General features: G+C 45.5%; 1 protein-coding gene across 4 annotated transcripts in view; it reads right to left on the reverse strand.

Annotated features, from left to right (window-relative positions):
- The window catches only part of KCNN3 (potassium calcium-activated channel subfamily N member 3), a 171,028-nt gene that overhangs the window by 53,898 nt on the left and 100,863 nt on the right, over positions 1-16,267 (reverse strand). The window lies entirely within an intron of this gene.

The raw sequence follows: 16,267 nt of genomic DNA on the forward strand, positions 1-16,267 counted from the left end.
TATCTCCAACCTACAGATCAGAAGAATGAGGCTCAGCAAAGGAAAAGATCCAGTGTTCCCCAAGAACCATCTACACTCATAGGCACTTGTCTTATTTAATAGAGGGTAAATGACTGTGAAGAAGGCTGAGCACCAAAGAATTGATGCTTTTGAACTGTGGTGTTGGAGAAGACTCTTGAGCTAAAGCTGAAACTCCAGTACTTTGGCCACCTCATGCGAAGAGTTGACTCATTGGAAAAGACTCTGATGCTGGGAGGGATTGGGGGCAGGAGGAGAAGAGGATGACAGAGGATGAGATGGCTGGATGGTATCACTGATTCGATGGATGTGAGTCTGAGTGAACTCCGGGAATTGGTGATGGACAGGGAGGACTGGCATGCTGTGATTCATGGGGTCGCAAAGAGTCGGACACAACTGAGCGACTGAACTGAACTGAACTGAGCTGAAATGACTCGCCTGGCTTCCCGGGTGGCGCTAGTGGTAAAGAATCTGCCTTCCAGTGCAGGAGACCTAAGAGACCCGGGTTAGATCCCTAGGTTGGGAAGATCCCCTAGAGAAGGAAATGGCAGCCCACGTCAGTACTCTTACCTAGAGAATCCCATGGACAGAGGAGCCTGGAGGGTTAGGTCCATAGGGTTGCAAAGAGTCAGACACGACTGAAGTGGCTTAGCACCCACGCATTACAATCATTGCTAATGTTACTGAAACTGAACCAAATGGGTTCTAGTGTAGGTTAACTATAGAAGGCCTTGAACACTAAAACAAGGAATGTGACATAACCTTCTAAGGGAGCAACTGCAGGACTTTTAGGGGTAACAGAATGTATCTAGTGATAATATAATTTTAGGTTAGAGGAGCTACTTCTACAATCCAGTGTAAGATGACAGGGATCTGTGTCTGGGAGGCAGCAGGAAGAGCTGAGTCTGAGAGACATTACAGTGTAAGAACCATAGGGCTTAAGGTCTGAATAAGGGCTGAATGGGGGTGGGCATAGGCACAAAGATAGTGAACAGTTTTGAGCCTGTGGGATAGTTACGCCCCAATAGTCCTTCTCCCCTTCTTCACTGGTAAAAGAGCCCAGGGATGAGTAATGGCTGCCAACAATAAAGACTACATTTTCCCAGCCACGTGAATGAGCAATGAATGTGAATGGAAATGACATGTGTTACTTTTAAGAAATGTCTTTAGAGGGAAAAAGAGCACACATTATTTTGTCCCTTCCTCCCTCCTGCTGGCTAGAACGTAGATGGGATAGCCAGAGCTCTGGCAGCCTTCTTGAACTACGAGGAAGAGGCCACATACCAAGGCTGGCAAGACAAGCCAGAAGAAGCCTGGGTTCCTAATGCCACGAAGCGCCACACCTGCTTCTTACTGACCCTTTCCCAGTCTTCTTTCGCATAAGAAAGAAACTTCTATTTTGTTCAAGCTGCTCTTTGGGTTCCCTGTGATTTGCAGCCGAAAACTAATACTAACTGGAAAAGTTCTTAAGAAAAAGAAGATAGAGAAGCAGAGGGAAATGAGGGCAGCGGGATGAGTTTGGAAGGACTGATGCTGGAGCTGAAGCTCCAATGCTTTGGCCACCTGATGTGAAGACAAGACCCTGATGCGGGAAAGACTGAAGGCAGGAGGAGAAGCGGGTGACAGAGGATGAGATGGTTGGATGGCATCACTGATTCAATGGACATGAGTTTGAGCAAACTCTGGGCAATGGTGAAGGACAGGGAAGCCTGTGTGCTGCAGTAGGGGGTCGCAAAAGTCGGACGCAACTTAGTGACTAAACAGCAACAATGATGACTTTGAACAGAGGCCTAATACGTGGGACACTCAGTCTTGGCCGGGTACACAGGAGGCAGTCAAGGACTCTACTCCGCCGCCGCCACCCTTCTAAGCCACCATTCTCTTTTGCCTGGTCTGTGCAATGGCCTTCTAACTCATCCTCCTGGTAGTTTTCGTGCCCATTTCCAATTTATTCTCCACAAGGTGCAGAGTGACAGTCTTAGAATGAACGAGGTTGTATTACTTTCTGACTTAAAACTTTCAGAGGCCTCCCACTGCACTTGCCTTTGACCCCTTAACACGGCCCCTGGAGTCCCCTCTGCAGCTCAGGCCTTGCAGTCGCATGCTCATCCATATCACTCTCCTTCCAGCCTCTCCACAACCATGCTCTTTGCCAGCTCAGGACCTTTGTACGTGCTATTCCCTCTTCTTGGAAAGCTCACCCCTTGGTCTGTAAATGACTCGTTCCTTCCCATCCTTCAGATCTTAGCTGAAACATAACCTCTGTGGAGAGACCTTCCAAGCAGGTCCCACCCGAGTAGGATTCCTCTCCAACCCCATTACTTAAAAATCATCGCAATCTTGTTTATCTTAACACCTTCAACAGTATGTACCATAGATTTGAAAGTACATACATGTGTCTTGAGTTATTATTGTTCTACACAGTCTTCCCTGGTAGACTATAAATCCCATGTGGGCTTATATGTGTGTTTTACTATCTAAGCAATGGCACCCCACTCCAGTTCTCCTGCCTGGAAAATCCCATGGACGGAGGAGCCTGACAGGCTGCACTCCATGGGGTCGAGGAGGGTCGGACACGACTGAGCTACTTCACTTTCACTTTTCACTTTCATGCGTTGGAGAAGGAAATGGCAACCCACTGCAGTGTTCTTGCCTCAGGAATCCCAGGGATGGGGGAGCCTGGTGGGCTGCCATCTGTGGGGTCGCACAGAGTCGGACACGACTGAAGCAACTTAGCAGCAGCAACACAATGCCTGGTGAACTGTAGGGCTCGATAACCATTAATGTTAGTGTTACTCAGCAAGTGATTCATAATTGAACGTTACAGCTCAGGGGACAGACTTGGCTCAGTGTTTAGACTTAGGAGGTCAGGATGCATTCTTGAGAAAGTGGATGCATTCTCTGGGGTGGAGAATGTCATTTAGGAAGCAGATCTGATGGAGGAAAGAAGGGAGTGGGGAAGACCAGTATGAAATGGTCCAGAGAGCAGAGGGTGGAGGGAGTGAGCTCAACATTTGGGCATTCTCTGTTTAAAGATCTGCATGGGTCTGATAAACCACTGCTTTTATCAGCAGGAAGACGAAGGCAGAGAAATGGGCTCCCAGGCCAGATCCCCAGCACCTTGCTAGGGATGTCCATGGAGACCAATAACAACTCGAGCCCAAGCATATACTTACAAATCTATGGCACATACTGTTGAAGGTGATAAAGAAACAAGGTTGCAATGATTTTTTTTTAAGTAATGGGGTTGGAGAGGAAACCTACTCAGGTGGGACCTGCCTGGAAGGTCTCTCCAGAGAAGTTATACTTCAGCTGAGATCTGAAGGATGGGAATAAATGAGTCATGTCCCGGAAACAGGACATGAGCCTCTTGACACTAAGAGTCCTACCTGGTTCTCCACTTGGCTTAACACCCCCGGCCTGAACTCAGCTGTGGCTCAGTCAGGTGGCGGGCCGAGTGAGGTGGGGGTGCTGGTCACAAGGCACAGATTAGGCAGGGCCTGTGCAGTTGAATTCAGGGAATATTAACAAAACAGGCTGTGGGGCTGTAGGAGAGGAATGTCCAAAGTGCTACACCTAAACAGAGATGTGCTCTGAATCTCACTCCCTAATTCCAGGTCATTTTGCTTGTTCTGGGAGATGCTTGCCCTTGCTATGGGCCACTCTCAAGCTGCATTAAAAAATATTGGTGAGAAAATGGAAGGTTGCCTAATCCTTGGGGCACTGTGTTCAGTCTGGGACCTCCAACTGGTGGAGACATTGATGAACAAGGAGGAGGGTGAGCAAGAGAGTGGAGTCTGATCAGGACAGAGTCCTGTGTTGAAGGATCAGAGAACTTTAGATCAAAGAAGATGAAACCTGAATTCTCAAATATTTAAGGGGCTTCCCTGGTGGCTCAGTGGTAAAGAACCTGCCTGCAATGCAAGAGAGAAGGGAGACTCAGGTTCAGTCCCTGGGTGGGGAAGATCCCCTGGAGGAGGGCATAGGCAACCCACTCTAGTATTCTTGCCTAGAGAATGTTAGGGACTGAGGATCCTGGAGGGCTACAGTCCATGGGGTCGCACAGAGTCAGACACGAATGAAGCAACTAGACACGCACATGCACGGTGGAAGAGGGAAGACAAGCCTGCCTCACTGGGTACGCGGCATGTGCTAAATACTTAGCTTTGTGCTAAGGGCTTTTTGTGAATTATCCCATTTCCTGGTTGTCCTGAGGCTAGCTTGCCCAAGGTCAGGGTGCTTAAGAGGTGGAGCAAGACCCCAAGCCTGTATCTGCCTAGAAGGCAATGGTTTAACCACCAGCGTTTGTTGCTTGAATTTTTGTGTGGCTGAAGAAGACAGTGTTAGGACCCAGGTCAGAAACTACAAGGAATTTAATTTGAACAAAGATTAGGAAGATAGTTCTAAGTCAGAGTTGTCTGCAGATTGGATTGAATCTTTATTTTTTAACTTTTATTTTATATTGGAATATAGCCAATTGACACTGTTGTGATAGTTTCAGGTGGACAGTAAAGAGACTCAGCCATACATAGACATGTATCCATTCTCCTCCAAACTCCCCTCTCATCCAGGCTGCTACATAACATTGAGCAGAGTTCCCTGCAAGACAGAAGGACCTTGTTGGTTATCTATTGTAAACAGAGCAGTGTGTACATGTCCATCCCAAGCTCCCTAACTATCTCTTCCCCCTCATCCTTCCCCCTGCCCTGGCAACCATGAGTTTGTTGAATGAATGGTCTTTTACAGTGATGAGTTCCCTGTCCCAGAGCATGGTCAGCAGAGGCAGCATGACTCTAGAGAGATTAAGTACATGTACAATGTCCAAGGTTGATGGTGGAACCAGAAGCCAAACTGTCTTTTAACCCTGAGTTCAGGCTGTAACCAGCCTCTGAGCACTGTCACCACAGTGTCACTGCATGTATTGGCTCAGCTCAGACATGTTTATCATTTTCAAAAGGAGCCTTACTCACTAGCTTCTGTGCCCCCTCTATCGTGGGGGTGTTGAGCCCATCTGGCCTTCTCAGCATGTCCGTGCCTGCCTCGGACCTTTATTGGCAGGCAGATCCCATGAACTTCTTGGGAAAACCAAAGAACCAGGTGTGGTAGGGTTGGTGGGTTCCCAGGGCCACTATTCCCAAGCCACCAGGGGTTGGAGGTTGCCAGGGAAACCCTTGGGCAGCGCACAGAGCCGGGAAGTAGGCATCCAAGTGGGGTGGGAGGTAGAGTGGGGCTGGGGATGCTCAATGAGGTGCCACTTGGAGTGTAGCATAGAAAGAAAGAAAAAAAGAAAGAAAGTGAAGTCGCTCAGTCATGTCCGACTCTTTGCAACCCCATGGACACCAGGCTCCTCCGCCCATGGGATTTTCTAGGCAAGAGTACTGGAGTGGGTTGCCATTTCCTTCTCCAGGGAATCTTCCCAACCCAGGGATCAAACCCAGGTCTCCTGCATTGTAGACAGATGCTTTACTGTCTGAGCCACCAGGGAAGTCCTATCTCACCCATATTCCCTTCCAGCTCAGCCTCTGGGAGGCTGGAGTCAAGTCTCAGGGGATGGAGGAGACTCTATTAAGTGGAAGGAGACTATCTTATGAAAAAAAAATCTCCCAGCAGCTATGCAATGAGAGCAGGAGTGCAGGGTTTCACACTAGCCTGGGCAGCGGCAGCCGTGCCCACAGTGGAGGGGGGAGGAAAGCGCAGGGTGGCAAGGAGTGCGCATGACATGTGCCAGGCCACTAAACACATGGAGAAGAGCTGTGGAATGAGGGTCCCAGCCCTTGTTGGTGGGGGGGCCTGCACTGAGATGCAGGGCACCATGGCATCGCCAGGGGCAAACAAAACCACCCCAAAGTTGAAAAATGGAAAAGTTGACAGAATGTAGATTTCCTGTCTTGACAAATGTCAGCCCACAAATAGACGTGGCTGACGCAGCTTACAGGAAGCCCTCCCTTTTCCTCACCTTGGCTCCCTCCAAGGATTCCCACCCCTGTAAGATTTTTGGCACTGTCCCCTCCTAGTGGTGCAGGCTTTTTCATGTGGTCCTGGGGAAGAGAAGCCTGGGTCCCCTTAGGCATCTATGATAAAAAACCAGGCAACTTCCCTCTTATACATCAAGGATGGTACTGTGTACCATTCTGGGTGGTATCAGAAAGCTGGTCATTCAGGTCTTTTCTGTAGGGCTTAATTCTCAGATCCTGGTTGAGAAAGGTTGAATGATTCTTTCCAGCTGGAGAAACAGCCCTGCCCTTATATGGATCTACCCTAAGGCAAAAATCCTGGAGGCAAAAAGGCACTGGCCACCTCTCAGCACCAGGCTTCCCCAGTGGCTCAGCAGTAAAGAATCCGCCTGCAATGTAGGAGATGAAGAAGACACTGGTTCGATGCCTGGGTGGGGAAGATCCCTTGGAGGAGGGCATGGCAACCCACTCCAGTATTCTTGCCTGGAGAAGCCCATGGACAGAGGAGTCTGGTGGGCTACAGCCCATAAGATCGCAAAGATTCGGACACAACTGAAGCAACTGAGCCCAGCACCTCCCAGCGAGAGTTTAGGGAAACCTAGTGTTTAGTGTAACAGAGGCAGGAGGAATCTGGAGATTGACTTGACTGTTAAAATAGAATGGTTTCTCTGTATAACAGAGTTCACTTTGCACCCACAGTGTCCCAAACAGTGCTTCAGAATGCTACTTTTGGGGGGCATTTTCCTCGTTTCTTGATTCCCCTTTCTAAGAGGTGTCATTCGTTACTTATAATTTGTGAATGTTATTTAATGTAAATAAAAAATACAAATAAACCAGTCACAAATTAACAATTGCCATGCCAGAGTATCAAAGGGCACAAAAATACTGCCAAGAAAAAGAGGAAAGAAATTTTGAATCAGAAACAACAGAGAAAGAGCAAGTGGTCTGTGAGCGAGTAAGGATCAGTGCAAAACACGCACGTGAAATAAGAACGGGACTCTGCAAGAAGCAGGCGAGAGAGGCAGCGCTGGGACAGAGGACCAGTCCTCAAGTTTATTCTTGTGTCTCTGGGCACGCGCGCCACAGCAGGGTTGAACCTGAACTCTGACAGTGCCCAGAGCCGCCGACTGGCTCCTCCCCGAAGCCCGCCCCTCCCCTGAGACCCCGCCCACCGCCCCTGCCCCGCCCGCCCCGCGCCCCCTGCGCCAGCCTGCTCCAAACGCCTTGACCTTGCCGGAAGCACCCGCGGGCTGGCAGTTTCTCTTGACTGGATAGGGCGCTCCCGCGTCATCGCTGGGCCCCTAGAGCCTGACCCACCCAGTGCCGCTGCTGAAGAGCTAATGCCAGCCAGGCCTCGGATCACACCTAACCTGCAGAACTCCACCTGCTTGGACACTGGTTCTAGGTCCTCCCGTAATCATCCCGCGGCCACAGAGGGGCTCTCTAAGTGTCACCCCTGCCTGGGGGAAGGAGGACCCCAGCCTAGGCTCACGTCGTCTGGTTATCTTGTCCACTGAGGACAGTGCCTGCTAGATCTGAAGGGGAACCCTTTAGGAAGGAACTTATATTGTGCTTCTCTGAGAAAATTACATGTAAAAACTGAGTGAGCCGTTCAACTTTACTTTCAAGCCCTGTTGATAGAAAATAGGAGTTTCTGTGGAAGATGAGACGAGGGGCTTTGTGGAGGGAGAAAAAAACAAAATGATCCCTCTTTACATTAAAAAACACACACTCACATTGTCATGCATTCTCACTGCAAGTAAAATGTAACCAAAAAAATCACATGTAACATCCCACAGAAAACAATATATGTATTTCCCAAGCATTTTCTATGCATGTTAGATATCTATTTTTAATTGGTAACATCCTATATAATACTTTTGTGTGATCCTTTCAAAAAATATTACATCATGACTTTTTCCTACTTTATTATAGTCTTCAAAGGATGGGTTTAAAAACAAAAATTGTTGCTTGATTACCCATATGGATGTGCTATGATTTATTTAACTGCTTAAATCCTGGACACTTACTTGGTTTCTGATTCTCCACTATTGTAGAATGCATATGAAGGACCTTGACATAAATTGATTATTTCATTAGAATAGCTTCCTAGAAGGAGAATTCCTGGGTTAAAGTTATGAACTTGTAAAGGCTCCCTTGACATACTGCTAAATTGTTTTGCAGAAAGGCAGTGCTAATTTTCCTTCTTGCCATCAGTATGAGAGAAACAACCCACCCACTCCACCACCACCAATAACAACTTTCTTCAGCATTGAATTATATTTATTTAAAATTTTGTCAGTTCCAGAGGAGAAAAAGCAATTCTCCTTGTAGTTTCAATTTGCAGTTCTTTGATTTGAGAGGCTGTGTTTTTTCATTTTATTGGCTATTTGTATTTCTTTCTTTGTGGCTGTGTTTTTATTTTTAGCTTTTTTTTTTTAACTGAGAAGATGAGTTTTTCTGATTGGTAACTAGGATTGCTTTGTACAACAGAGATATTTACCTCTTGTCATGTTTGCTGCCAATATTTTTCCTAGTGTAACATTTGCCTTTTAAATAAGTTTATTATTTTTTTTGAAGAACAGAAATCCAAAATTGTATGTATAATGTAATCAGATACTCCAGTGTTTTCCTTCACATTTCTTTTCTTCTAAAATTTTATGCTTAACAATTCTCTCCCATCTCAGGATTGATTAAATATTCACTTTGTTTTCTGGAGTTTGTTCATGGTTTCTTTTTATATCTGACTTTTTGATCCACCTGGAATTTATTTTGGTGAGAGGTGGGATTCTAATTTGATTTTTCATCCAAGTATCCCATCTTTCTATTAACATGTATGGAATAATCTATTGCTTCCTAATTGGTTTTTCCGCTCAAATATTGAGTTCTCACAAAGTGGGATTTATTTTGAAGGTTTCCCTTAGGTTTCATTGATCAGTCATTACTGATTTTTCAGCAATGCCAAAGAGACTTAATTACCTTAGTTTTATAATACATTTTATTAATGATATCTGGTGGAGAAAGTCTTCCTCAAAGGTCTTTGCTTTCAAAAAAAAAGTTAAGCTATTCTCTTTTATTTATTAAATTATCCTCAGAATCAGTAGGTATTCTACTTTAAAATTTCTAGTTTTGTGTTTTCTTTTTCTTGATTAGACTTGCTAAACATTGATACCTTTGAGATTTACTAATTCTGTTTTTAAATTCATTAATTCCTGTCTTTGTTATAAAACTAATTTGTTCTCCTGAGCCTTTTTGTTCTCCTAATGAATTCAATTTATTTCCATGCTTCTTTTTCTCAGTGTAAAACTTTAAGGATATTTTTCATCTGAGCACAACTTTGGGTACATCCTGAGTTTGGGTTTATAGAGTTGTAATTTTTAAAATAGTCTTCAATGGTAGTTTTGAATAATTCTCTTTTGAACAAGTTGTAATTGAGGAGATCGCTTTCAAAATCCCACTGCCCCAAAGTTTCCTTTTAGTGGAAGTTTTGTGGCCTTGAAGTTAGACAATATGCCTGAAATTTTTTTTCTGATGTTTTGAAATGTGTGGCCAAGAAGTTGATCAATTTTTGTAAATGTTCAATGGGTGCTTTAAAAATGTATTATTTATCAGCTACAAAGTTCAAAATTTATCAGTCAATTAAAACATTAAAAACTCAGATTCTCTATCTCCTTATTTATTTTTGCATAAAAAGTTCACAGTATTACCGTGTATAACGTATTTATCCAGATTAAATGGTTCCTTTGGACCATTTAATGATTTTGGCTTTGAATTCAACTTGGTTTAAAATGAAGATTTCTACTCAATTGCCCTTTGGTTTGTACTCACCTAATACATCTTTACTATTCATTTATTTTTCTGGACCTTTCTATTTAAGGTACCTCTTTTGTAAACAGCATAACATTTAGTTTTGCTTTTAAATCCTATCTAAGTAAGCAACACTATCTTCTAATTGGGGAGGTAAATTCCGTTCTGTTGATCGTGACACATTTTAAGTTTGGTTTCCTCTCACCTTTTTTCATGCTTTCTGTTTTTCAATTTTTCCTTCCTGGTTCCTTTATTTTTCTGTCTCTGATGATGTTTGTGTTTCTCACCCAGGAATGTGGAAAACGCACCTTCTCCGGGTAGGAAAAAGCGAGACTCTCAGACAGGAGGCTGGGGGCGGGGTTGGGGGGGGCGGCGGGCGGTGGTCTCAGGTCTGCAGACCCCTGGTTCCATGACCCAAGGCACATTGCAAAACCGTAACTTCCCTGTGCCTCAGTTTCCTCCCATGCAGGATGAAGATAACAATAGTCCCATGCCTCGTGGAGCTGTGGTCTGGATGAAGCGAAATAATACCTGGCTGACGCTATTGTTATCATCATTAGACTTATAAAACTCTTCCTGTGGTTACCTTTAGCTTTAAAAAATGATTTAAAAAAATTAAAAAAAAATGATTTAACCTGTATTTCTCTAATTATTAAAATTGAGAGAGAAGGCTTTTAAAATTCTCTTCTACTTAAGACGATGAATTTAGCATGTATTATTAATCCTTTCTAGACTTCTCTCACCTTTTTAGTCTGTGGGTTAGCGACCCTCTCACCACTATTGAATTATTTTATTGCATCCATTTACTCTTTCCAGAATCTACTCTTTCTTTGACATTAGAATTTGGTTGCACGGTCATGTTTAAATGTAGTCGGGATCGAATGTTTACCTGGCTTCAGTACTGTCCTGTCTTTTTTTCATACTGTTCCACTGTTAAGATCCTAACTACGATTCACCCCTGGGTCAACTAATACCCAAGCTCCCTGAAAAATGTAAGTTGTAACCTCTAAGCCCACAAAACTCCAAGAATGACCCTTGTGTTCCTTCATGTAAATGACACTAATGCCCCAAAGTCTCCTAGAATTTAGGGTTCCTAAGGAAAAGTCCGCTCTGTACTGCCTATGTGCACCTCAGATTGCTTAACCTTGTTGTTGTTCCGTTGCTAAGTTGCGTCTGACTCTTTGGGACCTCATCGACTGCAGCACACCAGGCTTCCCTGTCCTTCACTATCTCCTGGACTTTCCTCAACTTCATGTCCATTGAGTCGGTGGTGCTACCTAACCATCTCATCCTCTGTCGTCCCCTTCTCCTGCCTTCAATCTTTCCCAGCATCAGGGTCTTTTCCAATGAATCAGTTCTTTGCATCAGGTGGCCAAAGTATTGGAACTTCAGCTTCAGCATCAGTCCTTCCAATGAATATCCAGGGTTAATTTCCTTATGTTTAACCCTATGATTCAGTAAATGTTCCCCCTATTCTAGCTGGAAAACAGAAACCTTTTTGATCTGACTAATCTTAACCTCCTCACCACCCCTCTGGCCAGCCAATTCTGGAAAAGTTTTCTTCATGTATGTCCTTGATTATGCTTTTATCTAATTTATTATGGTTTCTTCCTCCAAAATAACTCTAGTGCTAGGACTTAGCCTTGACTCTGCAGCTTCTAATTCTGTCCTATTCACCCTCTTCTCTCATCTCTTTGTTCTTGTCTTCTACATTCAGAGAGAACCTTTAACTTTGTCCTTCACATTCTGCATTTAAAAAAAAAATCAGCGCCCTGATGTAGATTCTCTTTTTGCTAAAACAGTTGTCCTTCTCTGTGAACTCTAGGCTTATGTGAACTAGATACATTTTCATTTCCTGTCTGCCCACTCTTCTCTGTGATGATCACCTTCTGGCACCCTATAAGGGATACCCAGCAATCTTCAAATGTTGCTTTTTGTTCCTCATAAGCAATCTTTTGCATCTTGAGAATTATTTTCCTCTTTCTTAATGCTGCAGATTTGCTTCAAAGGCCTCCTATAGGACTCCCCTTCCCTTCTCCCTCCCTTCCTTCCCCTCCTTACTCCTCCCTACTCCGCTGCCCACTGCCAGGAATCCAACTTTGAATGAGGAGGGATCTATCCAGACGTAGCACCAGCAGCAGGATGGCCCCAGGCTGCTCCTCTACCCTAAAGGAGGCTGATTTCCCCTTGCTCCAGCTAGAGGGCAGGGTTTTGGGTCTAGCAGGCTTCATCTATGTGACAGATAATTTCCTATCCTTACTAACTAGTCTCCTCACTCTCCAAACCAGTGGTTTGCAACCTCTAAAATCATGGACCCCTGATAGTACAATTTTTCTGAGCATCACCCTCCCCCTGCTCTATGGATATTTATTATAAATTGTTCTAAAAAAAAAATAAATAAATAATAAATTGTTCTGTAGCTTGGAAGTCTCTTCTTATCTTCCTTGTGATGGGAGGGGTGGCTCTGTTTTAATGAGAGAAAGAATGGCCATTCATGGTTTTTCTCCCGTTCTAGCAACCAGGTCTCCAGAATTAAATTTCTCACAAAAATGCCAATGTGCAGACATAGATAGAAATTCACACCATCATCACCAAGGACCTGTGGATAGGCTGGAAGTCCTGAGATACTGACACAGCCTGGGGCCTCAGGAGAGAGGAGACCAAAGGGATTCCATCCAAGAGGCTAGGGATCACAAGCCTCGGCTCACTCTATTAGTGTCGTGGGAGACCCTGTTGCTTCTCCTAGGAAGATAAGCGCCCATATATGAGCTGGTAGGCTTCTTTTGGGGTGTGCCCCCTGAAAAGGAAGCCCCCTGCCCCACCTGGTGGCCTTTAGGCCTGGGGCCTCCGACGGTCTCTCCACCAGCTAGGCTGCTTGGCGTGTGACAGTGCTTAATGAGGAGGTTCCTCGGATGGGCTCTGGGAGGCCTGTGGGAGGCAGGCACACGGCCAGGAGAATCCCAGAGAATGCCGAGTGCCACAACTGTCAGGCCTCGGAACCCATGATGTAATGCCTCGGCGGGGTCCAGGGAAAACAAGCCTGCTGTTGATGCTGCCCTCCCAGCAACCAGGCACTGCCCTCCTGATAGCAGGCTGTTCTGGGTAATTACCAATTCTCTCTCCCTCCTTGGAAGGAGGAAATGTGAAAAACCTTTATTGTCACATAAAAGCCAACCCCAGTTATGAGAAATGTCTTTTCAAATGAGGCTTGCTGAGGAGGGATTTCCATAGCAACTTCAGAAGTGTGTGTACACAGCTAGAGATGCATCCGGGCTGATGAAACCCACCTGGAATGTGAACAAGCCCCGCTGGGGGTATCAGCAGAGGGGAGTTTTTTCGAGAACCTGTCACGCTGCTATGTGACCTTGGGCAAGTCCTTTACCCTCTCTGCTGTCTCAGGCGACAGAATTGTCATTCCATCAGGCTGAGAGCAATCAAGACCATCTTGTCCACACTGTCCTCCCACCCTGGCCAAGGCTCTGGGCCTCCACAGCAGCCCCTGCCTCCAGTTTCTGGACAGTCTCTGGCTGACTAATTCCTGTCTCTGCCAGTCTTGCTTATTATTTGACATTGAGGAAAGACAATGCTCATTTGGGCTTGGTTCTAAAAGAAATTGCTTGGTCTTTGTAAAAGCAGTGCTTTGCCTGATTAGGAAAATCACAGTTCCATAGGTCAGATGCCTGGGAAAGTCACTGAGATGCTGAGATGTGAGTGCGGAAGGTTTGCTGGGCCTGCGCTCAGGATCAAGGCGGGTGGGGCCTGAAGTCTGGAGGACGGGGGACGGGGAGAAGGTCCAGTATCACGTGATCCCACAGGAGTCCGGAAACTGGGAAGGCCCTGCAGAGCTATCCTGCAGGGGATGGAGGGGCTGGGCCTTTAAGCTCCTACACTGACTAGTTGCTGGATGCTTGCTGCCCTGGGCAGGAGGCCTGACCCTGGCTGAGGCAGCTCCCTTCATCCAGAGCAATTCTGCCATGGCCAACAACCCCAGATGAGGGAATGAGAGCCTGGGTGGAGAGGGGACCCCTGGGTGGCCCACCACAGCATCCACTACCTACACTCGGATAAGTTGGAAATTAACATGAAGGTGGCCCTGAAAACGGGGTGACAAAATGGTTAAGAGCACAGACATCGGAGGCAGGCCAAACAGCCAGACTGGGATCTAAGTGTCAGTCTCAGTGGCTTTAAGGCGCTCGGGTCGGGAACGTCGCCAGGAGAGTTTAGGCCACAGTTTCCTTGTAAGTGCAGCATTTGGCCTGGGCTGGTGAGACAAATATAAAGTTCAGAGTCAGAAGCAAGTTCGAATTCTGGCTCCGTGTGTCCTGGCTCCTCGGGCCAGTCACTTGACATCAGTTTCCTCCACTCTAAAATGAGGACAGCCACAGTGCACTCTCACAGGCGCACTGTGAGGGCAAATGGAGTTGCCGGTGAATTAGTTCACACAGAACTGGCACAGGGAAAGTGCCCAAGAAACAGGGGTGATGACAACATGTGTTTTAATATACCTCATGTGAGATCTAAGCAGATGCCTCCTGGTCAAAGGGCCTTTTCACAAGAGAAGGGGAAACTTCAGGAGAACCTTTGATTTGCTCATTGCTTCTCTGCGCCTTTGCCTTGGGCTTCAGCTGGGCATGTCAGTCATCTCTGCAGACAGAGGCCCACAGGCTGATGAGGGCCAGGTCAACCCAGTCCCAGCGTGGAGGCCATGGAGGGTCATTCAGCACAACAGAGCACTTTGCAAGTTACACATTTTAAAGCAGGCTTATCTTCCAATAAAAAATCATCACCCATACTTCTGACAGGTTCAATAAACAATGAAACTCACTTGCTGGTACTTTGTTCCATGCTTGCTCATCTGAGACAATGAGGTGATGATACACACCAAACAGGATTGATTTGAGAACATGGAAGATTTCAAACACCTTAAAGGGCTATGTAAATTCAATTAGTATTGTTGCTAGAAGACTCAGCTTTGATCAATTACAAAGGAAAACAAGAAGAGCATAGGTCTACCTATAGTAGGCTTGTTCTAATTATTAAAAAGCAGCTACAGGATTCCCAAGAGTTATCAGAGATCTCTGTTATTATTATTTATTGTTACTATCACTATTACGATATACATTTCACATGTGTTATCTGGCTCCAACAACAAATCCTAAAAAGTTGGTATTATTAATTCCAGCTTGCAGAAGAGAAAACTGAGGCCCAGAAAGGTAAAGTGACTGGCACCATATTGCTCAATTAAGAGGACTTTGGGCTTGGAACCCAAACATATGCTTTCTCCATTGTAGAAAGAATGTCTGCTTACCAGAGAAATTTCATGAAGCCTGGTGAGGATGGTCCTACTTAGAACAGATGTTATAATGTCAGCTGTTGAGTAATGATGCGGTTCTGAATACATGGGTATTGTGTGTCCTCTGGGCTTTCTATGTAAGAAATGTGTCCCAGCTTGGTACTGGCTCTAAGAAACTGACCCTGCCGTATGAAGGGGCCCCTGTCCGGCTGCAGCAGAATGGGCTCTTTGTTTGATTGTGTGTCTGCTGACCAAACTTCTGAAAGAACCGTCTGCATACAGAACATTTTCAAAATAGGTGGGAAATGTGGTTCAGTGCATACCTGAGATGGTTTTAAACCGACTCTCCTCCAGCCTTCTCTTGCTTGTTTTCTCTGCGCATGGAATATTTGATAATGCCATTTGAAGTGATGATGAATGAAGGGTGACTGCAGGATCTGAGTAAATTACACAGGATGCATGACCAGGCCTCCCAGCGTACTGAAATCACCTCTCTCAAGTGAATATAGATCTTCCTTTCTATCTCAAATGATTCTTATTTTAAAATGAGGACACTGAGGCTCAGAGATGTGAAGTGACTTGCTCAAGATCTCATGGCTACATAGGGGAAGAATCCAGGTTTTTAGCCTTCATGTTCAGACTTCACATACAAAATAGAGAAAAATGAATGTCCAGAACCAGCTTGAAAGGGAGAGGAGTCAGAAAGGGCAGCTTGGCGATGGCTATGGAAGGGGGTAGCCGTGGACGAACCTTGAGCCTCAACGATGGCAGTTCTGAGGCGCTGGCATGATGCCCTAGGGCCCCCAGTCTGTATTAGGCCATCACCCCCTCCTCTCCTATCAGTCACTTCTGAGTCATGGCCCCGCCACCAGCCTCCTAAAACAACGGTTCCCAAAGTACAGTTCATCAGTGCAGTACTTCTCAAATGTCAAGGTGCATACAAATCACAACCGAATTTGTTAAAGCGAAAATTCTATTCAGGAGTTCTGGGGTGAGGCCTGAGATTCTTCATTTTAACAAGTTCCCAGTGATGCTGATGGGTCTGTGGACCAAATTTTTTTGAGTAGTGAGGCATCAATAGTAATGCGCAAGGAAAAGCACTCATGGGTGAAGATGCTTGAGAAAATCTGGAGTTAACAAAATTAAACTAGTTTCATTACTGCAGGACTTCTCAGAGCCTTTAAAATGCTAGCAA

This window comes from Ovis aries, chromosome 1 (genome assembly GCF_016772045.2).
Source record: "Ovis aries strain OAR_USU_Benz2616 breed Rambouillet chromosome 1, ARS-UI_Ramb_v3.0, whole genome shotgun sequence".
Lineage (NCBI taxonomy): Eukaryota > Metazoa > Chordata > Mammalia > Artiodactyla > Bovidae > Ovis > Ovis aries.